General features: G+C 42.3%; 1 long non-coding RNA gene across 17 annotated transcripts in view; it reads left to right on the top strand.

Moving 5' to 3' along the window:
- Positions 1-24,127, top strand: part of LOC132427182 (uncharacterized) — a 204,976-nt gene that overhangs the window by 91,873 nt on the left and 88,976 nt on the right. For 8 of the 17 annotated variants that reach the window (XR_009519818.1, XR_009519817.1, XR_009519821.1 and 5 more), the window contains 5 exons: positions 5,387-5,486; positions 13,921-14,079; positions 15,086-15,134; positions 17,831-17,896; positions 22,524-22,655. This is a non-coding gene — a long non-coding RNA (uncharacterized lncRNA). Of the gene's footprint in view, positions 1-5,386; positions 5,487-13,920; positions 14,080-15,085; positions 15,173-17,830; positions 17,897-20,321; positions 20,550-22,523; positions 22,656-24,127 lie in introns of all 17 variants that reach the window. The other 9 variants (XR_009519822.1, XR_009519819.1, XR_009519829.1 and 6 more) reach the window with 6 other exon arrangements.

Raw genomic sequence — 24,127 nt, forward strand, 5'->3', positions numbered from 1 at the left:
AATTAGAATTCATCGATTATGAATTCATCTAATAGAAAAAAAGATATATGATTGTTTGAGCTTACGTATCTTTGATTTTAGTATGATTTGATATTTTAAAACATTTTATCAACTATTTGGAGGTTTCTATATGTGTGAATTGTCTATTGTTGTCCTTTGTCTATTTTTCTGTTGAGGTATTGGCTTTTTTCCTCATTGTTTGGCAAAAGTTCTTTGTATATTAAGAATCATATCCTTTTGCCATCTGTCTTGCATATGTTTCTCCCATTTGTCAGTTGCTTGTCCACTGCTGTGAGAGGCATATAGTGCAGGGAGTACAAATAAAGACACCAGAGCTGAACTCTCTGGGTTCACAGCACAACTCAGAAATTACTTAATATCTCTGTTCATCTCTTTCCTGTCTCTAAATTGGGATCATAGTGCTATCTCTCTGATATGTCAATACTTGGAGCGGTGCCTGGCATATAATGTGCAGTCAGTTAACACTAACTAGTTTTATCAATCACAAATTTATTTTCAAATACTGTGTGTTCTATTGTACTGATTTCATAGTTGTCTTTTATCTTTTTTTGTGGGGGTGGAGGGATGAGGAGGGTGGGAGAATCAAAGGAAGGAAAAAAATGCGTGAGTCAATTCCATTAGCACTCTGTGACAGTTTTGTAAAGAACAAACGATACTTCTCCAATTCCAGGTTTGATTTCCACCCAAAATATATGTAGGTGCATAGAAAAAGGTAACTCGATAGACTTGGAATGTGCTGGTCATCAAACACATAGGCTTTTGCATCTGTTTAATTGTTTTGTTTTAAATGACAGATGATGTTCCAGTGACCTTTTCCTGTGAGGATCTCAGGACGTCCCACAGGTCTTTAATTTAAGCCTCATCTTTTCCATCCAGGAAATAATGCAAGTAGGGCTCTCTTGCTAAAGGGGAAGAAAATGACAGGTTTATTCATGAAGGAGCTGCCAGTTAGACATCTACCCCAGAATGACATAGAATAATTTGGCTTGAGACCGGAGACCCCACCAGCTGAAAATAAAACAAATTATATTCCAAATCTGATTTTGAAATGAGAAGTGAAGAGCCTCCAGTTTGAAAATAATCACATCCTCTGTATCTTCATCCTCCAAATGAGCACTCTCTTCCATTTTAGTCAGTCAGTGTGCAATGTTCCTTTTATTTCTGTTCTCCAAGTCTTGACATCACTAAAAATAAATGACTCAATTACACTTGTGCATAGGCAGCTGGAAAACTACCAAAATCTTCCCCAGCTCTAAACTGTGTAAACAGAGACACCAGAGGGGGGGGGGACAGAGAGAAAAAGGAAACAAAAGTGAAGAGTGCAAGAGAATTTTAAAAAGAAAAAGTTACACAAAAGAAGGTCCCAGGGAAGAGCGTGGAGTGTTTATTCCACGTCTTGGTTCCCGGTGGCACACTGCAGTCTATAAACCTCTGGATCCAGGAAGCAGACCAGGTGGAAAAAAAGGATCAAGAAATTTTATAAACACCTTGCAAATCAATGTGTCCGGCCAATACACATTCCAGCGCTCATCCTGGGAAAGTGTTGGCGGTTGCCTCTGGTCTGATGCCTCAGGATCTTGGGGGCCTCATCTAGAACTTGAGGACTAATGGGAAAAATGGAAACAGAATCCCAGCTGGCCAGCCAGCCCCAAAATACAACCACAAAACCCCATCAGTTTCCAAAGACTGGTCTTTTGTGGTGGCTCTTAGCTCACAAGGCACAATTACAAAAATGAAATGTTCCAAACGTCCTATACACCCACAACATTCTTTCTTTTATTTACAGTCTTGGGTGGAAGAATATACTTTGTCTCCTAGTGTCATTTTGCCAGGAAAGAAAAGCAGGTTTGGCCAGCAGAAAACCTGGTCGTCTTTATTCCTTCCTTCGTGTAACTCTGGAGAGGAAGGGAAAGGTCAGGTCAGCTGTGTGGCTCGGCTGCATCACCCTGTTGCTGAGCTGCGCGTTACCTACATGCTTCCAGGGGAGAACCTCGCTGGAGATGAAAGTAGGTCACCAGGCGGTGAAAGGGGCAGGAGACTTGACCGAGGATAATGAGATGCGAGAGCTGGGTTAAACCCAGGCCCTAGAGCCCTGGGTGCTTCCTCTCCACAAAGTTGGCCAGAAAGGAAAAGGCGAGGGTTTCTCCGTGACCTCGCTCTCCTTCTCCTGTTGTCTCTGCCCCTGCTGTGCTCTCGTTGCAATCAGTAAATGAAGTGTCTGTGGGAGCCAAGGAATCTGTGAAGGGACCCGCATGGGCAGTGGCAAAGAGCTTTCCTCTTTTTCCACACAAAGACAGGCCAAAGGGGAATGGTTTAAATTGCTTCCAGCAGGATTTAGGTTCTGCAGGAGGAAAATCTCTCTGAGTATGATGAGCCTCTGGAATGCATTACTAAGGGAAGCAATGGAATCCACTTCAGAGATCTCCGAGGACGCCGTGGAATGCTAATCTTTCCTTAATGGCTAATATTTTGGTGTAATCAGAGGCGGAGGCATGGATGAGCTTTTAAGTCCCTTTCACTCCTGAGATTTGAGTGTACGCTGGCAGTAGGATGAAATATCAGTTGTCCTGTGACATCTTTAGTACCCACACCCAGCTTCATTCAGATCACCTGAGGCCCTTTGGGCATCTCCCCTACCGCCCTTCCCCCCTCCCCCACCACCACTGGTGATTAGTTTTGGGACCTTAGTGTATAGATCTGGTGGTGTCCGGACGGGGGAGGGGTGATGGGAAAGAAAAGAATCACGTTGAAAACAACAGGAGTAAATGGACCAGAGAGGGAGTTCGAGCCAAATTTCTAGAAAGTGCTGAAATTTGAGTGAGGGAAATGATGATAATCTATCAAATATTACAAGGGGTAGAAACCATGACAGAACTGGAAAGCAGAGCCAAGGCTCCCAGGCTGGGTAGAAGGAAGATGAAAAGGGAGGATGTGAAGAGCAGGATTCTTACTTATGGGACCTTTGGGACTCCCAGGCTCGCCACAGGTGTATCCAAGGAGTTGAGGAGGAAGTCAATGAATGAGCGAAAAAATGCACTAAAAGTTGGATATTAACAATAGTTAACATTCAGAAATTTACAAATGAATCTACGAATGGCTTCAAAGAGATCTTTATGATAATAAGGTGATTATATCACTTGTAGTCCCTTTTAATTTCTTGGGCCAAAGCTAGTGGGTGGAGAATCGGGATGAACTTGTTTTTGCTCTCTGAGGTGCTTCACGTGGGTAAATGAGGGCCACCGGTTTGAGAGTTAAGGCCTGGCTCTCAGCGAAGATCCCATAGATGGGTCTGACTGGCAAGGTCATCGCTGGGGAGCAGACAACCGGGTGAGTCGGTCAGGCCCCGTGGAGGTCCAGAGCTTAGTATGAAGATATGCTCACTGGTGCATCTTCATTGTGAGACTATTTGCCTGTGCAGAGAGCCAGCGCCTTTTCTGCTTTACTTTTGCCTCCAGAGCAATTTTGTCATGTAAGGGTGCTCACTTCTACCGATTACTTCGGTAGAAACAACCTGTATGTTTACATGATGGAGTATGGGCTAGCCAACAGCCTGCTTTCCAGTTTGTGAGGTTTTTAAAAATTTTATTTATTTAATTTATTTATTCTTGGCTGCATTGGGTCTTCGTCGCTGCACATGGGCTTTCTCTAGTTGCGGCAAGCGGGGGCTACTCTTTGCTGCACTGTGTGGGCTTCTCATTGCAGTGGCTTCTCTTGTTGCAGAGCACGGGCTTCAGTAGTTGTGGCTCTTGGGCTCTAGAGTGCAGGTTCAGTAGTTGTGGCGCACAGGCTTAGTTGCTCTGTGGTATGTGGGATCTTCCCGGACCAGGGCTCGAGCCCGTGTCCCCTGAATTGGCAGGAGGATTCTTAACTACTGCGCCACCAGGGAAGCCCCAGTTTGTGAGTTTTTAAAAATACTTTGCCCTTCCCTTATTATTATTTTAAAATTAAATTGTTTTAATTGAGGTATAGTTGATTTACAGTATATTAGTTTCACATTTACAACATAGTGATTCAATATTTTTATAGCTTATACTCCATTTAAAATTATTATGAGATATTGGCTATGTTCCCTTGTACTGTATATTACATCTTTGTATCTTATTTATTTTGTGCCTAGTAGTTTATACCTCTTAATCCCCTCCCCCTATTGTGCCCTTCCCCCATTCCTCTCTCCACTTCCAGTTTGCGAGTTTTTTGTTTTTTAACATCTTTATTGGAGTATAATTGCTTGACATTGTTGTGTTAGTTGCTGCTGTATAACAAAGTGAATCAGCTATAGTACACATATATCCCCATATCTCCTCCCTCTTGCGTCTCCCTCCCACCCTCCCTATCCCACCCCTCTAGGTGGTCACAAAGCACAAAGCACAAAGCTGATCTCCCTGTGCTATGAGGCTGCTTCCCACTAGCTATCTATTTTACATTTGGTAGTGTATATATGTCCATGCCACTCTCTCACTTTGTCCCAGCTTCCCCTTCCCCCTCCCCACGTCCTCAAGTCCATTCTCTATGTCTGCATCTTTATCCCTGTCCTGCCCCTAGGTTCTTCAGAACCATTTTTGTTTTTTTTTTTTTAGATTCCATATATATGTGTTAGCATACGGTATTTGTTTTTCTCTTTCTGACTTACTTCACTCTGTATGACAGTCTCTAGGTCCATCCACCCCACTACAAATAACTCAATTTCGTTTCCTTTTATGGCTGAGTACTATTCCATTGTATATATGTGCCACATCTTCTTTATCCATTCATCTGTTGATGGACACTTAGGTTGCTTCCACATCCTGGCTATTATAAATAGAGCTGCAATGAACATTGTGGTACATGACTCTTTTTGAATTATGGTTTTCTCAGGGTATATGCCCAGTAGTGGGATTGCTGGATCATATGGTAGTTCTATTTTTAGTTTTTTGAGGAACCTCCATACTGTTCTCCATAGTGGTTGTATCAATTTACATTCCCACCAACAGTCAGTTTGCAAGTTTTTGAGCTAACAAGCAAAGAGAAGTGGTTAGCCTTCCTTTCTCTTGCATTTCACAGTGACATTCATGCAAAATTGTCTTTGTACCATGAACTAGGCTGTGGAAAAGGGAGTTGAGGATGAATAAGACAGGGTTCCTGCCATCAAAGCAGTCCATTCAGGAATAGCTGTTAGCTTGCATCAAGGCTTCTGTGTGGTGGAAACCAGGCAGAGAGGACAGAGGGAATGAAGCCGCCGGTCATGAGAAGCATGACTCCTGGCATCACATTTTGTTTCACTAAGACACTGATTTAATGAGAGAACGTAATCAATGGAGGTGAGTAGAAGTCACAGCCCTTGGAGAGAGTTGGTTAATACTATAGCCTTTGCTTTCCTTCCCCACAGGCAGACTTTTAACTGGAATACTTGAAGCCCCATCATTCTCTAAGATGAAGAACGAGGAGTGTAAAACCAGTCTGCAACCACAGCAGCTCTAAGGCACTAGGTAGGTATTGAAACTTGGGTTTCTTTCCTTGATGCCTCTCATCAGAATGGATTTGAGGCAAGAGGCTCTGCGATTTTGCTGCTCCCCGGGAATGGGTGGAGTGACATGATGGTTGAACAGCAGGGATGATGTTAATGACCCAGGCCTGGGAGTTGTTGAACTGGTGGTAATTGTCTGAATACTGCCACTGACATTTCTAGGAAGGAATTTTGGCCCTGATGAGTTTGGCTGCAAAATGGTGGTAAGATAACCTTCCCTTCCCCCTTCCCATTTTCAGTTCCTCTGGGGAAGAGGAAAACCCCAGACACCAGCTTTCTGGTAACATAAGAAGCTTCCCATAACCATGTACTGTAAATTATAATAAGCACGACCCTTCTCCTTCTCTTCCTCTTTGTTTCGCTCCCTGAGCAATATTGTAAGAGTCTACACAGTCTCATAAGGGACTTGGCTGGCAATCAGTTGAAGAGACTGTTCCTTTGGCAGCGGCTCCAGGCGACTAGACTAGACTAATGTATTCCTTTCTGCTTAGTTTTTACAAAATCGCCTTATGGTTCTATGCAGCTGAGCGGCTGGAAGAAGAAACCCAAGCGCAGAGAAAGTTAAGGCGCAACCTGGCAAAGCCACTCAGCTAGTATTATTTCACCCTCGTTAAGTCACGGGGCCGGACACATGCAGCAGAGTTGCTGTCCCCTCGGGATGTGGCCTCTGGACAGTCAGTGAGGTCCGAGGTCTCTGGTTGACCCAGAGGCAGCTGGGGCTGCGATGAGTCTCTCCGGAGATAAAGTGTTCTGGGCTGACTTTGTTTTCTGTGTGGCACATCCCCCTCCGACTCCACCTTTGGTCTTTCGGAATCTGGCTGTGTTGGGATGGGAGGATACACGTAGCACAAACACCCCTGGAGACAAAGACCACCCACCAGTTTGCCCAAGTGAAGCTATTTGTAAGACCATTTTTGCCTATCTTAGAGTCATAAGAAATGAATTTTCTTAATTCCAACACTAGCCACCCATGTGATCTAGGGCACGTTGTAAGACTTTTGCTCCCAAATCTCTTATTTATCACAGGATGGGGGAGGCAAATGATCTCTAAGTTCCCTTGTTGCTCACTTAGAAAGAGCCTAAGAAACCAAGTCTTATTTTCTGGAAGATGCATTACCAGCAGATGAAAACATTTTCCCCACCTCCTGAAAAACAAATAGATAGATAGAGTCTTATCAAAACTTAACTGAGGTTTCTAATCATGCTCTTAAATTTTGTTTTGTAGAAAGTGAAATAAATTCAGACCAAATGTATCTCACATGAAAGAAGTCAAGCTTAGTAAACTGCAGTGAGATGGGGCAGCCTGGATGAGTCTTAGTCTGAGGCTGGGCCCCATCCACAGATGCTGCAAGAAAGTTCAGTCCAGCGTAAGCGCAAGGCCCACAGCATATGCATGTCTGGCTCTAATGGCCTCTCAAAAGCTTCTTTGCTTGCCCCATGTACTAGATAGTTCATTAAGAGGACAGCTTCCATGCATGTCCACAGTTTTAGCTCTCAAGCACTTACTCTGAATTGTTCAGTGATGCCATTTTGTTGTGGACCCACCCAGCTACTAACCTTGGTACTTATTCTTTTGTTTCTGTACTTGCTTCACCCTTTGAACTTGATGGTGAATATTATGGTTCCAGCTGAACTTCCTTCTGTAAGACTTTATTTCACCCAGATACTCTGCTTTAGGCCTCCTTGGTTGAACCTGGCCTTGGTCTCTCCCCATGGTGAGCTCTGTCACCATGCGTACGACACTCACCAGTTTTAGCTGACTTCCTTGTGCAGCTGCTGAACATGGTCATAGATAATAGGTGAAAGAAGTGCAAACGGTTAGAATCAAGGGGCTCGGAAGATTTTAACAGGGTTTCTGAGGGAGCAGCAGAGAACACAGAGCAGGTGATCCTCCACGTTCAAGGTGTATAATGGGAATCAAGGATGGATAGTAGGGACCCAGCTACTGGACTAGAGTTCAGAGTTTGGGTTCTAGTTCCTGGTGATTAAGATGGTGAGGGTTCACACAGGATCAAGGTTCTCATGGCTCCAGGGATCCTCCAGGTCTATAATAGTGATACCTATTAGAAAACCTGAACACATCAGCATTTTCACTTACTGGACCATAATAGTTATGTTCCAGGTGAGGAATTCTAGCCACAGTGAGGTATTCTACAGACAGTCTGCAGTCTCTGAAGAAATGCACTGGTGACCGTTAGTTAGTCTGTTGCTTGGTACCTACTGGGGCTCTGCTCCTTTTACCTTGCCTTTCACTGCAGGTGGCAGGTCTATCTCACCTGGTCCAAATAAAAGCTTAACTCCCCCGGTCCATTTTAAACCAGGTCTTAGAAGTTGTGATATTTTCAGGCTTTCTGGGCCAGGTCACCTCCATGCAGTCAAGGTTTCCTCTTGTGAAACAGCCAGTAGAAGGGTTGTCGCTGAGGGGAGTGAGCTGAGCTATAGGTGAGAGGGTTGGACAGCATGGGGGCGACGGGGGAGGAGTCTAGTGCACGAGCCAGGAATGAGTTGGGGACATGGCCCTTGCTGGGGACTCAGTAAGTACTTGGGAATGACTACGTGAGGAAACCATTCTTTCCAGTTTTTCCCAGACTCAGGATGAAGGATTAAGGCTGACGATTCAAACTGACATACTGTCCACAGAGGTGACTCAGCGCTGAGTCCAATGAGAGGCTACTTTGCATCTCTAACCCCGGTCCTGGTTGGTCTTTCGGGGCAGGTTGAGCTGTGGGGAGGAAGAGGTGTGCGGAGGCAGAGTTGCATGCTGGGTAGGGCTTTGCAGGGCAATGTTTTTCACAGCCAGCCTATTTCTGGCAAGAGGTATTACTTTCTAGGCAAGTGTCTATTTGCTATGTTGATCTAATACAACATTAACTTCTGAAACAGTTGTGCTCATTTTGCCAATTTTCCAAACTTAAGATGGGAATAGAGTTAATAAAGTAATGGAGGCATTTTGGATGGTGAAGCGCTGCTTAAAAAATGGCCACATGTGTATAATTTTACACTTGCTTCCTAAATTCCCATGCCTGGAAGGAGCCTTAGAAATCACAACCTCTTGTTTACAAACAAGAAAACTTAGGTCAGGAGAAGGAGAGGATTTGTTCAAGGTTACATGGTTATTAAGGGAAAAGGCAGGATCAGAGTCCAAGACCTCAGGCTTCCAGAAAGTGCTGTTTTAACCCTATTCCAATCTTTTAATTCATGAATGGATGCCATTGAGGGATTTTTAGAGATTGCTTTAGCATCGGGGAGCAATCAACTTTGCTCCAGCACAGACCATGGCTTTGTCTCGGTAGGCAACTACAGCCATGTAGAATCGTGGTCTTTTGTTTTTTTTTTTTTAGGGGAGTTTCAAAAGGTCTGATGAAGCAGTGGGAAGCTTTATTTCACCTTATATATTTTGTATATATAATATGTATCTTATAAGCGGATAGTTCATCTTATAGTCTCTATTTTATGCTATGATATTATTTATCATCATAAGCTGATTCATTCACAAAGTGCATTCCACAAGTACGTGGGACTGACGATCAGCACCATTTTAGGTACCAGAGGGTTTAATGGTGATGAATAAGGCAACCTCAATCCTTGTTCTTATGGAGCCTTCAGCCTAGTAAAGGATCTGGAAAGCTATTTTTAAAGTCCCACTTCATTGTTCCTATCCAAAGTCCCCTGTAGACTATATCCTTGTCCAGCTCCCTGCCGTGACATTCTATTAGATAAAACACACTTCAGAAGAGTGAAACACTTTCCCCAAATTTAACCCTTGGTCAAATAGTTCTTGGAGAAGCAGCTCTACTAATTCAGAAAGCAAAGCGAGAGGAGTTTGAAAAGCCTTAAATGTCAGGAAAGTATGGAAACTGCTCACAGCAGGAAAGTGACTTGTTCAAGACCTCAAATATTGGTAGAGCCAGGAAGAGAACCAGATTCCTAGGCTCTTATTTTGTTACTCTTTTACAAGAATGAAATCTTCTAAAAATTCAAAAACATTCTAAAAATTCGAAAACATTCCTAAAAACTTGAGTCATTCCTTTATACAAAAGGAAAATCTACGGAAAGGACCACATCATTTGCCCCCAATGAGTCTATTTGTTTCCTGCTCTCACCCTAGGACTTGGCAAACTGCCTTGTACAAAGCAGGCACTCAATACACTTGTTACAAATGAACGAATGAATGACTGTTATGGACATTAATGTAAAGTATTAACTTACATTGATTGTTCATAGACACGTATGAAGCACAGTTTGGAAATTCATCCATGATGCCCCTAGAGGAGCTTTGTGTAGGATTTTTGAAAATTCTGTTACATTCCACAGGAAAGGGAAATGAAAGCTATTTCTGTGTGGTTTCTCCGTAGGTGAAATTGAAAATGATTTTTTTTTTTTTTTTTTGCGGTACGCAGGCCTCTCACTGTTGTGGCCTCTCCTGTTGCGGAGCACAGGCTCCAGATGCACAGGCTCAGCAGCCATGGCTCACAGGCCCAGACGCTCCGCGGCATGTGGGATCTTCCCAGACCGGGGCACAAACCCGTGTCCCCTGCATCGGCAGGCGGACTCTCAACCACTGTGCCACCAGGGAAGCCCCTGAAAATGGGTTTTGCTGTAGAGTGTCAGGCTGGTCTCCAATATATTATAAGATCACCTTCAAACTGACTTTTACTTTCTGAAGAGAGGGTAGGAGTAGTAACGTCTTCTTTTAAACACTGGTCAGTCTGGGAGAAACAGAAGGACATTTGAAGGGAATGGAGAAATATAGAAAAAAGGAGAACTATGTTAGTATATTACTATCTACAAAACATTTAAACACCCACTGCCTCATATGATCCTTAAAAGCAATTCTGTAGATGCTATTATTATTCCCATTTTACAGACGAAGACACTGAGGCATAAGCGTATAAGCTAGGAAGTGTCAGACCTGCGCTCAGAGCGAACTCTCCTGCCTTTAGGGCTGGTGCTTTTGGAAGCATCTCACCCTTCTTTGTACACATGGCAATGTCACAGCCACCTGCACACGTACAGGCTTTTATCCATGAATCACGACATGGGAGGTTTTGTGGTGAATCTGTCTTAAAAATGATGGATGCTGTACATTGGTGCACATTCCCTATTTTAGTTGACAGCATCACCTTGTGGATGAAAATACATCTGGTGTGTGTTTTTATTTGTAAATATATGTATACTCTGTCGATCAGGGGTAATGAGCCAAGCTATTATGCTGTCAATCAGAGGTGTTTTGGGGTTGAAACTTCCTTTCCCGGCTTTATTTTTTAGTAATCAACTCTTAAAGAGGGATCAAATAATAATATTTAACTGATGAGTGAAGAGAATGAAGGCTGGTTTGTTTCTGGCCATCTTGGTTAAAACTTTCTCCTGTTTTACCTGCTTAATTAATATTTTTGTTTTGAAAAGTGGGAATTAGAATGTATAGTATTTGTGGCTTTGTGGCAAGAACTAAAAGAGCAAAGTAAAATAATAACATCTTAGCAGAATCTCACTGTTTAAAACAAAAGAATGATAGGGCCTCAAGCCCCCAAATCTTGAAGTTCTGCCATTTCAACTTTGGGTGATTTTAAAACTCTCTTAGCCTCAGTTTCTTTATCTCTCACATAGGGAGAATAAAGTCAAGCTTGTGGAATTGTCCTCAAATGCCTGGTGACCTGGGTCCATATTTTGAAGATTGTAAGAGAGTCCCTGCATTCAAAGGCAAGGAATGAAAACTCTAAGACGTCCACCCAGTGCAGACAGAATCCCCAGCCCGCAAGCAGAAATGTAGACACATTTTAGCAGGACCCTTAGATAGTTCGGGTTCTTTCGCTGCTGCAGTTTTTGGTTGACAAATGGGCTCATAAAAATATTTTTATTATCCACAGTGAGAAATGACAAATACCCTGATTATTTTCCCCCAAGGTTTCTCAAATGAGAACAGAAAACTAACAACCCAACTTCTCGGTAGCAAAGTAAGGGCAGCTTATTCCAATGAATAGATTATTAATAATTCTAGTCGATTATAATTAATTACTAAATTTAATAATTTGAGAATTATTAATTTGAATGGTTATTTGATAGAGAATTTAGCAATCTCCATTCCATTACATGTGATGTCTTGATGAAACGTTTCCTTCAGAAGTTTCATTGGAACAAAGTTTTGTGTTTAAAAAAATTTTTTTTCCCCTTTTCTTGTAAGAGAACGCCTTATTGGGCAATCCATGCACAGCGGGAATGGATTATAAATAATGGCTCCTGGGCATAGAGTCTGAAAAAAGCCGGCCTCCTTAGCTGTACACCACACCAGCCTCTCCGCAGACTGCCAACCTCCCTCCCTGCATCCCCGCATCCCCGCATCCCCCAACCCCTCCGTCCCCCCCCACATCCGCCCCCAGCCCAACCCTCATGCCGAAGGTCTTCAGGGCAACCTTTCCGTTTGAATTTCCCGGCTTTTTGTCAGTTTCTGTCAGAGCCCTCGCCACCTTCTTCCACTGCCTGCAGGGCTTTGTTTTCCCTTCCCCTGCATTTGCTCCCTGTTAGCCCGTGTCCCGTGCCGGCGCATTTACAGTAGGCAGAACGCTGCTGACAGATGGTGGGGGGCTGGGAGTGGGGCTGCCTTGGCGCCGGGCCAAGGGATGTGCCTCCCGCCGGAATGCGCAGCCCAGAAGCTCCTCCTCGAAGCCGCGTCCGTTTGGTTTGGTTCTGTGGGCGTGTTTGTGTGTGCCCGTGCCCACGTGGCATGTTTTGTTGTGGTGGTGGCGGCGGTTGTGGCTGTTTTTGTTGTTGTTTGGGCCAATGACAACAGAGGCCTCGCTGGCTGGCTGCTGCTCTCCACTCTTGGCACTTTCCAGACTCCCAGACAGGAAATTCGCCTAACGTTTGCAGCTGTGAATTGGCCCATTTTTCTGGAAAGAGGATAAAGAAAAGAGTTCTGTGGGATCTTTTGCTTCTCTCGCACAAGCAGGGACGCGTTGAATACAAACAGGGACCTGGGGGGGGGGGGCCGGGGAGGACGGGGGAGGGAGAGACTGTGCACTTGGAGCATGCGCAGTGCTGTTCCCTGCGGCTTGATGTCGGGCTGCCCGGCAGGTGACACTGCCTTGGGTCCTGCTGGGGTTTCGGCAATTTGAACCCATCTGACAGCCAAGAGAGACTCCTTTGCTTTCATTCCTTCAACAAATATTTAGAGCTTGCTCTGTGACTGGTGGTTTGCTGGGGGTTGAGGGTACACCAGGAAACAAAACAGATAAGGTCTGTACCTCATGCAACTAACAGCTGGGTAGACAAAGTGCAAGTAAGCAAACACATGTCACAATCACACCCTTTTAGCAGTGTTTTCCATGCAACTTAATAGGCTGCCGTGGTAGAGAATGATGATTGTAATGATGATGATGATGGTGATGATGATGGTGGTTCACAGTTTTTAACGAGTACTTCTTATATGTTAAGCACTGTTCTGAAGGCATTGCTCACTTAAACCTCATAATAACTCTATGGGGTGAATATTATGCAAAGAGGCATTTGGGGGTGGTCAGGAAGGCCTCTCTAAGGAGATGACATCTGAGCTGAGATACGGAGGATACAAAGGAGTCAGCTCTTTAGGCAGTCAAGGGGAGGGAATAGCAAGGACAAAGGTCCTGAGGTAGAGAAGAGCTTATGTGTATTCAAGTCATTGAGAAAGACCTATGGGATAGGGGGAAGAAGTAAGATGGTGACTGGAGTAGGAATTGAGGAGATGGTGTGGTGTGGGATAAACTTGGGGAAGTAGTCAGGGCCCTTGTGAGGACTGTGTCCTGGAAAGCCTTATAAGAATGGGAAGCCATTGTTGGATTTAGAGCTGGGAAGAGATGTGATTGGAATTACATTTTTAAAAGATTTCTCCATCTGTACTGGGGAGCATGAAATGGATTGGATCATACAAGTGTGGAAGTGGGAGTACAGAAAGCTATCACTGGCAAGAAATGATGGTGACGTGACTTAGGATGGTAGCTATGGACACGGAGAAGTGGAGGATTAGGTCTCTGTGTTGGAGGTGGACACAAGAGGAAGTGCTGACCCACTAAGTTGATGAGGTGGTGAGACAGAGTAGTCACGGCTGGCACCCTGCTTTCTGGCTCTGGACACTTGATGGTGACGGATGGAAAGGACTGATGACGGACCACGGGTTCCTCCCTTGGCACACACAGCAAGTTTGTACCTCTTTGTATACTGGAAAGGTCAGTGCCCAGAGAGGAGATCTGAGGTCCTGGAACAAAGAGGAAATACCTTCAACTGAGGGGAAAAAAGAACCACCATATCATAGCAGGAGAATGATCACCTTACCTTTGTGACATGATGTTTTTACGCTTTAAGTTCTGTCCCTTGCCTTATTTGTTCTTCATTATAATATTGTGATAGCATTATGATTACTTCAGTTTTACAGATGGAGAAAACGAGACTTGTGGGAGTGAAGTGGCTTTTCGTGGTCATGCAGCTGGTAATACTAGTTATTGTCAACATGCATTGAAAACTAACTTTGTACCAAGTGTTCTTCTGGGTGCTTTACATATGCTGAGTCTTCATAATCATCTAAGGTAGATATTACTTTTTCCCCATTTTTGCAGAGGGAAACTGAGGCATAGAATGTTTAAATAACTTGTTCAAGGTTGTATAGCTATCACTGTTACTATGTCTATAAGTAACAAAACTGGGCTGCAAATCTAGCTATTTGTGTCCTCAACCACCATGCTACACTGAGAATGACTGAATTAGGACTCTGACTGCCACAGCCTCTTCACTATTCTGAAACGCTTCCTCAATGCTACTTCTGCTGATTACTCTTCCCCTCCAATGGATCTGTGTATCTAGGCCATTTGCAGTTTTGCTTTAGGCAGCCCATTTAGATGCCCATTCCTCAAATGTTTTCCTCCAAAGCCTCTACAGCATCATGATGTGACATCCGACAAGAGACTAGAACTCTTTTGTTGAAGTGACATACATTTCAATCCAATCAAAATTCAAAAAGAAAAGAAAGAACCTGTGAAATAATTTGGTCTGTATTTATTTATTTATCGGAAACCATTTTTTTTTCTGTTCTAAGTTTAAAGTTAATACATACGTCATGGGATGTGACTTCTTATTTTCTTGAAATTCTTAGGGCCAAGTAGGAAGGCAGGCATGTAAACATTATATCAGTTTCATTTTCCTGTCTCTTAAAAGATGATCCATGCACATAACAAAGGTGAAAGACTTAGGCCACAAACAGTCTCCACGTATCCCCTGATGAAGGTCCTGTGGGTGATCATCTTGGCAGCACTGAATGTACTTCATGTCACATTTCTTCATTGAGGGCGGATAGGAGAGCGATAACGCCAGCTTTCTTTGTGCATATGTATCCGATCAAGCTTTCTGACTGGTTGTGAGAGTGATGATGAACATGCATTCCGGCACTGCACAGCCTTCCAGAAAGTGGCTCTGTTCCTGAGTAGGGTTGAAACAACCACAGGCAATGTGCTTTTTTTTTTTGCTATTGATTGGTTGAGTAACAGTGGAGCTGGGTCCTCATTCTGAAAATGCTCTCTTGGTATCTCTCATCCCCAGATGGTGGTGAACAGCTGCCTCACTTCAGGCTGGTGGTTCTGAAGATGAGGTGAGATGATTTCTCCATTCTGGCCACCATTCAATCAGGTAGCGAGGACAAGAGAGGCAAGATGCCTACATCATATTTCTCAAAAAAATTACTGCAGAATGTTGCTTTATGTTGTTCCCAAAATGTGCTCCTCAGTTAGGTTTGGGAAATATTGCATTCTATTTCTGCCATGTATTGGCATATGAAAAGCTCTAAGTCCTACAGTAAAGAAACATGTTTGATTTTGCTGAACATAGTACTTCCCAAACTATCTATTGTCGTGTGTGCGATAATCAGTTGCGTGAACCATGCCCCAGCCAGATCATTCTTTAGCCCATTCAATGTGTGTTGAGACCAAATATGCCTTAAATAAATCCCTAAGAGAAAAAAATAATGTCTAGGGTAAGGTGTTTCCAGTCAGATGACCTGGAGCTCATGAACTGTCTTAGTCTATTAGAAATTCTGTAATTTGGGGGAAGCATACTTAAATTCCTTGAGTTCCTTCATTTGTAAAATGGGAAAAGGAATATTTTTTTAAAAGGTGATTGTGATTTATTTATTCATTAGTGAATGTAATCACTGAACAAATATTTATTGAATGTCTTCTCCATGCCAAGTATTGTGCCGTGGACTGGGGATTCAGGAGTTAGCCAGCTCTATTAGTCAATCAGCGTTCTCTAGAGAAACAGAATCAATAGGAGATAGATAGATAGGTAGATAGATAGGGAACCAATCATAGATATATATTAGAAGGAATTGGCTCTTGCAGTTACGGAGGCTGAGATATGCCCACTGCAAGCTGGAGACCCAGGAAAGCCAGTGGTGTAATTCAGCCCAAGTCCAAAGGCCTGAGAATCTGAAGCTGTGAGGCAAGAGAAGATCAATATCCCAGCTCAGGCAGGAAGGGCCAAATTCTTCCTTCGCCTGCCTTTTTGTTCTGTTTGAGCCCTCAGTGGATTGGATGATACCCATCACATTGAGGAGGGCAAGTTGCTTTACTGAGTCCATTGATTCAAATGCTAATTTCATCTGGAAACACCCTCACAGACACATCTAGAAATAATATTTAGCCAAATATATGGGCACCCCGTGATCCAGCCAGGCTGACACGTCAAATTAACCATCACACCAGCCCACTCGGAGTTGTATTGCTTACTCATGAGAAGTCCCTGATCTACCTTTTGCCTTTATACTGTCCTGGGGCATCAGTTTCTGGTCCTATGTTTTGGTATTACATAGCAAGAGAGATTCACCAGCAAGGCTGGTCACTGCCAGACCAAGCCAGATGTTTTTCAGAACCTCCAAGCAGAAAGGAGTGTTACTCACAGCCTGGATGGGTAATGTAAGATACACCCAGGTGAAAAGCAGCTATGTGTCAAGGCTTCTACAAAAGTTTTAAAAATGCTATTCTGACTTCTACCCTTTGTACTTTTTCTCTTTTTAAGCCTGTAGTATTCAATCTCTGCTCTTTCATTGGAGAAATTTATTTTTAAAAATTGACATATGAAAGATTTTCCTTTGAAGATGAATATATTACTGAGGGGAGAGGGGGAAAACATGGCAGATGGCTGGTTCACTTGTGTCCCATGTTGTTATTACTAGTGCCTGGATAGAGAAGATACTTGGTCTCCTCACCTCCTCCTTCCCTCCTGCTGCCCTCCTAGCCTTGAAGGGAGCCCTTTTAAAAGAGGTCACCCTTGAGGAAAGCACTAAATTAACCATACAGTCAATACAAGGCCTTGGTATCTAGACAAAGGGCTTACGGACCATCGTGCTTTTGCTTGTGGTTCACTGGCTCCTTGCTTACATTTTTAAGAAGTTGGTCCAATAAATTCATCAATACTCATAACTCATCCTGTTCAGAGCTTCTGGCTCACAGATCTAGGGCAACTTGGAATCCTTGGAGATGGGGTGGGTACAAGAATTAAAAACAAAAACAAACCTACTTCCTCTATGTGATTACTCAAATGGAGGGCAAGAATATCAAAACAGATGACTCTAAGTGGGAATTCAGTGGGAATGGAGCGACTAGCAACTTTTTGGCCTTTTGTCGTATATTGCTCCCAAATAGGGTTTCTCAAACTCAGCACGATTGACATTTGGGCATAATTCTTTGTGCGTGGTTGCTGTGCTGTGCATTGTAGAACGTTTAGCAGTATCCCTGTACTCTACCCACTCAATGTCAGTAGCAGCTGTTTCCAGACATTGTCAAATGTACCCAGGGGACAGGGACAAAATCATCTCCAACTGAGAACCATTGGCTAAAAGCAAGAATTCTTAAACATTCTGTGGCAATGGATCCTTTTGGTAATCTGGAGGAGATGATAGACTCTTTTCTTTAGATTAGTGTTTCTAAATGTATAAAATAAAATACACAGAATAACAAAGGAAAACGTTTATTTTAAAGTTATCAAAGTATTAAAAAATCAAATTTGTGCTATGGTAATTTATGTGCTTCTATTAACATATTAAATAAAAATACCTAAAGCTGGACCCAAATAAGTACCTTACTTTCAAAGCAGTGGTGAGCTCATAAGCTATTTCAAGAAACCTGCAACAACCATTATGTAGATATAAACATACCTGTGACTTGAATTGTGACAAAATTCTAAGACTGCTACAGTCTGTTCCCTACATTTATATCTGAAGGTAATGTTAAATTTCAGTTAGCAATTGATGGAAACGAAGATGTAACTTTTTCTTGTCCATGTCCACAGAGCACCTGAATTCAGCGGTACTGAATGCAGAACTCCCTTTTCTAAAGTGTGAAGGAAAGAAACCATGTAAGTTGAAGTTCTTTTTGTGATATTTAATTAATAACCCCAAATTCAAATCAGAGTGCCTGAAGTGAAGGTGAAGCTTTGGCAGTCGAACAATTATGAGCAAACCACGAGTGCAGAGAGAATCTTTAAATCCAGGAAAGCACGCAGTTTACAGGCATAACCTAAGCACTCCATCTTACAAATGCAGAACTCAAAGACAGCAGAAGAAAGACTATAAAATCATTGGGCTAAAACCAAAGAAGGTATCCTGGTGTGGCTGAGGGGTCTGAAGGTCTACTGGGCTCTGCTGATGGTGGTGACAGCAGTACTGTTGGGAATTGGCGCGGCCAACAACTAGCTGCACATCTGAGCAAGTTACCTAACCAGCTAGGCCTCAGGGCCTTCTCTGTAAAGTGATGGACTCAGCTCGGGCCAATGTTGATTGAATATCTGTTGCTCACTGACATAGTTTAATACGTTTCCACCCATACAAAACTCACTTAGGCTAACCAAAATCACAGAAACGTGTACTTTAAGGTGAAGGCATTGAGATGGAAAGAGAGATTAAGTCAAGTTGTTTAGTTGTACAGGTAGTTAATGGAAGAGTTAAGTAAGCTTGTTGGGACAGGAGCTGAGTTTATTTTTTTTTCCAGGAGTCTTGGCAAGTGCCAGGAGTATATTAGGCACTCAGTAAATAGTTGTTGAATGAATGAATAAATGAGTATATGAATGCATCCATAAATCACAAACTTCCATTTTTAAAGCTGAGTCAACCCATTTATCTCTTAATATTATACTCTTTGAGTAGAGGAATTGTGGGGATACATTTTTATCTCATTTTCTTATTGTGTAATTCTAATACACTTATCTACTCATAAATCACACACACACACACACACACACACACACACACACAGAAGTGTCTTATTTTGTGGGTCTGTTGGCTCCTGTGGGATAGAGAAGTCCAGTTCAGGGTTATCTTCCAGAGAGTCCTGTCAGAACCTTAACCAGGTTCTACTGACAGCAGGATGGCTCCTGCAAGATTTATTGCCATGTGATGTTACCACCCTAATGAAGTCAAGTTTCTGATAAACTGATTGGGCCAGTGAACATGTGGTAATGAAAACTACTATATAAAAAAAAAACAAAAACAAAAAAAACACAAAACTATATAGAGATTATTTAAAGTATACCTGAGGATATGCACAGGTTATATGCAATGCTATACCATTTTATATAAGGGCCTTGAGCATCTGTGAATTTTGATATTCGTGGGAGTCCTGGAATCAATCCCCCGTGGATACCTAGGGACGACGCTACATGTCCTGTTTTTTTTTAATAAATTTATTTATTTATTTATTTATTTACTTGGCCGTGTTGGGTCTTCGTTGCTGTGTGCAGGCTTTTCTCTAGTTGCGGTGAGCGGGGGCTACTCTTTGTTGCAGTGCGTGGGCTTCTCACTGCGGTGGCTTCTCTTGTGGAACATGGGATCTAGAGCGCAGGCTCAGTAGTTGTGGTGCACGGGCTTAGTTGCTCTGCGGCATGTGGGATCTTCCCGGAGCAGGGATTGAACCTGTTTCTCCTGCATTGGCAGGCGGATTCTTAACTACTGCGTCACCAGGGAAGCCCTCTATATGTCATGTTGAATGAGGCGCGTCTATTCACTTTTAGTTCGTTATTATCATGCTAGAATGTAGGTCTAAAGTTCTTCCAGACTTTTAAAAATATCTGAAATTTGAGTTTTAAATGTTGACAACTCCTTTAAAATGTTGAAGACCCAGTGAAGGCCAGATTTGATCCTAGGCTGGCCTTGGACGGTCTCCAAAGTCTTGCAGTATCAACAATTCAGTGAATACAAGTAGATGTGCTTATTGTCTGTGAAATAATTCTTTAAATTCACTTTTTATAGTGCTTTACAATTTGCAAGTCGTTTGCATGATTTTATCTGAGTCCCATGAAAACTTTGTGCACTGCTGTTACCCTGTTTTACAGAAGGGGAATCTTAAGTTCTGGAATGTTGAGTGACTTGTTCACAGGTCCAGAGCAAGAAAGTGGCAGAACCTAGGTCCATTCTGTAGTCTTGAACTCCCTGGCACTTCTGCCAACTATACTGCCTTGTCTCATCACACAAGACCTTTGTAACTGTATTTCTGGGGGTCAATAAGAGGAAACATCACCACTCCAACCATTGACCTGTACAAGTCTGTCCTTGGAATTAGGAAAGGTTATGAGATGATCAATCTTTCAGAAGGAAAATCTGAATCTCTATTCTTGTACCACGTTGATGTCAGGTCAATATTTCTTCTAAAGCTTCAGGCATTCCCCAGTCACTTCAAAGTAGAAGTAGGACTGGGGGGAAGGAGGCTTATATCCTGATCATGATTCAACTGCTAACTGGCTGTGTGACCTGAGGCAACAATTCCTTTGTCCTCTCCCTGAACTTTAGGTTCCTCATCTGTAAAACAGGAACTGTGATATGTTAAGTGGCAGAGCTGGAGGCCAGATCAGCACCCCACCCCATCCCATGAAATGTCACCAGCTTATCCTTTAGAGATCACAGGTAATTGGGGGAAGCAGCCCTCCGACATGCAATAGCTCTACAGGGTGATATGCGCTACTAATGAGAGATGCATGGAGAATGATACATAAAGAAGACACACCGCAAGGCATTGAGGTATTTAGTAATTTTTAACTCTTTCTATTAGTGATTATAAGTAGATGTAGTACAGAAGCTGGCTCAATTTGTGCTATTATCTTAATACCTTTCAGAAAGAATTAAAAACCGTGAGTATAAAAGGATATAAAATAGAAAGGAGTCTCCCTCTCACTCTGACCTCAAATTCTACTTTCCAAAAGGTAGCTTATCACAGATTTCTGTGTGCCTTCTCAGAATTTCCTAGATTTACAGAAGTTCATTTGAGTGTGGTGTATATGTCTATCTCTATTTGTGTCTGTATCTAGTTTTATATTCCCTGTTTTTCACAAATAAGAGCATGCTACACACATCCTTCTCTACTTGCTCTTCTTAGTTAAAAATTTAGTACATATAGATCTATCTCATTCTTTATAGTAGCTGTATAGTATTCCATCATTACATCTCTCTCTTCTCTCTCTCTCTCTCTCTTTTTTTGGCCACACCATGTGGGATCTTAGTTTCCCGACCAGGGATCGAACCCGCACCCCCTACAGTGGAAGCGTGGAGTCTTAACCGCTGGACCACCAGGGAAGTCCCACCATCACTGCATCTCTTTATGTGCCTGTCTTAGTCAGTTATGTCTTCTATAACAAATCCTCATAGATTTGGTGGCTTAAACAACTTTTGTTTTTCACAGTCTTAGAGACTATAAAGTCCAAGATCAGGATGCCAGCAGTGTCAATTTCTTGAGGAAGGTCCTCTTCCTGGTTTACAGAGGGAGCTGTCTCTTCCTTGTATCCTCACATGGCAGAAAGCAGAGAGGAAGAGGAAGCAAGCTCTCTTGTGTCTCTTTTTATAAGGGCACTAATCCCATTTATCAGGGCCTCACCTTCATGACTGAATTACCTCCCATAGGCCCCACCTCCTGAAATCATCATAAGTTAGGATTTCAACATATGAATTTGAGCACACAAAAATATTCAGTCCATAATATTTATTTAATAATTTCTAATTGATGAACATTTAGTATATGCCTACTCCTTCGCTGTTTCAAAATGTTTCAATGTACATTCTTGTGTATATCATTGTATACAAGTTCATCTTAAAATAAATTTCTACTATTGCTTTATTATAGGTTTTGAACATTTACATTGCTCTTTAAAAAGACTGCACCCTTAATACTTTAAGGAACATTTTGAGAAAGTACTGACACATTTTTACTAATGTGCTGTCTTATAAAGCTTTGATTTTTGTCCACTGAGAGGTGAAAATATTCTGTTTTTATTTGCATACTTGCTTTTAGTGAAGTTGAACAGATTTTCAAATGCTTTCTAGACATTTGTGTATCCTGTGAAGAAGCTCACTTGTGATCGTTATCCATTTTTCTATTGGGTTGTTAATTTTCTTTCTTATTGAATTATAAGAGCTCTTCATATATTAAGGAAACCATACTACTTGTATGTCACAGATGTTGCACTTTTTTCTGCTGTTCGTCTTTTGTCGTAATATCTTCTACATACATCTTTTTAAAGGTCTGTTTTTCAATGGTTTAAAACTCAGATTATTCCTCAATGTTACTCTGATTATGTGGCTGATGCTGCTGAAAGTTGGGTTTGCACAGCTTCACTGAGAAGCTTCTCTTTGTTTATCACAAGGGGATGATGTAACACTTCTTGAGGACCTGGTTTCTGCCACTGTGAGTCATTCAATTACTGGAAAAACTAAATGACCACTGGACACTATTGGAACATTTCCCATAATTCTCTAAGGAATTGAGGGCATTCTAGAGGGAATGTTTCTCATTCCCTCTGTAACCAGTCATTATCCTGACTGACTTCAAGGCTTTGTCTCTGTGTAAAAAATTAAGGAAAATCCCAATGCAAGAAAAGTTGCCCAAGTTATTTTGAGTTTATAAAAAACTGTTCATCAATGGAAGCAGGAATTTTGGAAGGAAGATCCAGAAGACTTATTGGAGAAGCTCAATGCCTTCAGCCATCATGATTTGGTTTGCAGGCCACACAGTGAAGTGCTTAGAGTATCCCAGCCAAAGAAGAGAGGACTTCCATTAACCAGGCAGAAATATCGACAGAAGAACTTGACTTCAGCCTGAACCAGTGGAGACAAAGATCATACACAGTCACCGAGGTAAGAGAGGTGCACGATTTTATTCTGACCCAGATTTGATAAGACAAGACACAAAAACAAACCCCTCACTATGGACTTAGAGGATGGGCTCTTCATTTGAAAACCATCTGGCATGGAGCTGTCAGATTCACCATCTGAAATAGCATCAGAGATATAAGGAAGGGAAGACTACCTTTCTTCCAAGGTCACAAGCACCACCAAAACAGAGGGTAGGGTCCTGGCAGTGCACATCTATGCCATCAGGGTCCTAGCTGATTGACCAAAAAACCATGTTTATTTAAGGGGAAAGGTGGTAGTGTGCATACTAGTCTATAAGGGATATTTGCCTATAGTTGCTTATGACTCTTGGTTGTCTATTTGTTTATAGTAAGAAATAGAATGCAGTGTGTTGTACAGCTGTTGGCTTTTCCGGCTTAACCAGAGATAAAAATTCTACATTAGGTGAAGTAGAGAGACCAATTGACCCTGTTTACCCAGGACTGTCCTCGTTTTAGTGCTGAACCTCCAGTGTCCTGGGACACCCCTCAGTGTCAGGCAAACTAGGAAAATTGGTCACGCTAGACCTCAGTCTTGTCCAACTTATTCTTTCTCTAGTCTTGTTAGTCTACAGAGAAGTTAAAAAAGATAAAATGGGTTTAAATTTAAGAGGAAGCTTGGTAATATATAAGTAGGATCACAGCTTTGGAGTGAGAAATACTGGAATCAGATGTGCAAGACCATACTCTCAGGAAGAGAAAAACACTTTTTGAGGTCACTTCTAGCTCTGTGATTCCCTGATTCTACAATCAACTCCTATCATCTTAGGAAAGTTAGGTGAGCTGTAATGAAAATAACCTTTATTGCCATTTATTGAATAGTTACTGTGTACCAGGCACTGTCATAAATTCTTTCATTTTAGTCTCATGACGGCCTTAGGAAAAAGATATTATAGATAAAATTTATAGGTGAGAAAAGCCTAAAGAGGTTATGTCATATCCAAAGTTACACAGGTAGCAAACGGTGAAGATGAAATTTGAATTTAGGTCTGTGTTGTTACAAGGCCCACGCTCACACTAGTTCTACCCCATCTTCCATTATCCACAAATAGTTCTGAGCAATCATTTCTGCTGTCTCTCTGATGTGAGGTTATCAGTACAGCCTATAACATGATCCCTGGAGACCAGAGAAATAGTAATACTAACGTGCATTTGCATAACTTATTTTGCATTTCAACACACTTTTACTTCTCTTTTCTACTGTCATCATCCCAAAGATGCTGGGAAGTAGCTAACATTGATCTTATCTCTATGTGAATGAAACAGTTGATGGACACACAGGGGATTTGTAGCAAAACAGGACTCACAGCTACAACTCATGATCCTAACTCTTGAGTACCAAGTCCATTCTGCAGAGATTAAGGGATTCTGTGACTTTCCTGGTTGATATCAAAGGCCTTCCAGAATGTGGCAGGAATCAGTCCAACTACATTTTCC

The sequence above is a fragment of the Delphinus delphis genome, chromosome 6 (assembly GCF_949987515.2).
Source record: "Delphinus delphis chromosome 6, mDelDel1.2, whole genome shotgun sequence".
In the NCBI taxonomy this organism is placed as follows: Eukaryota; Metazoa; Chordata; class Mammalia; order Artiodactyla; family Delphinidae; genus Delphinus; species Delphinus delphis.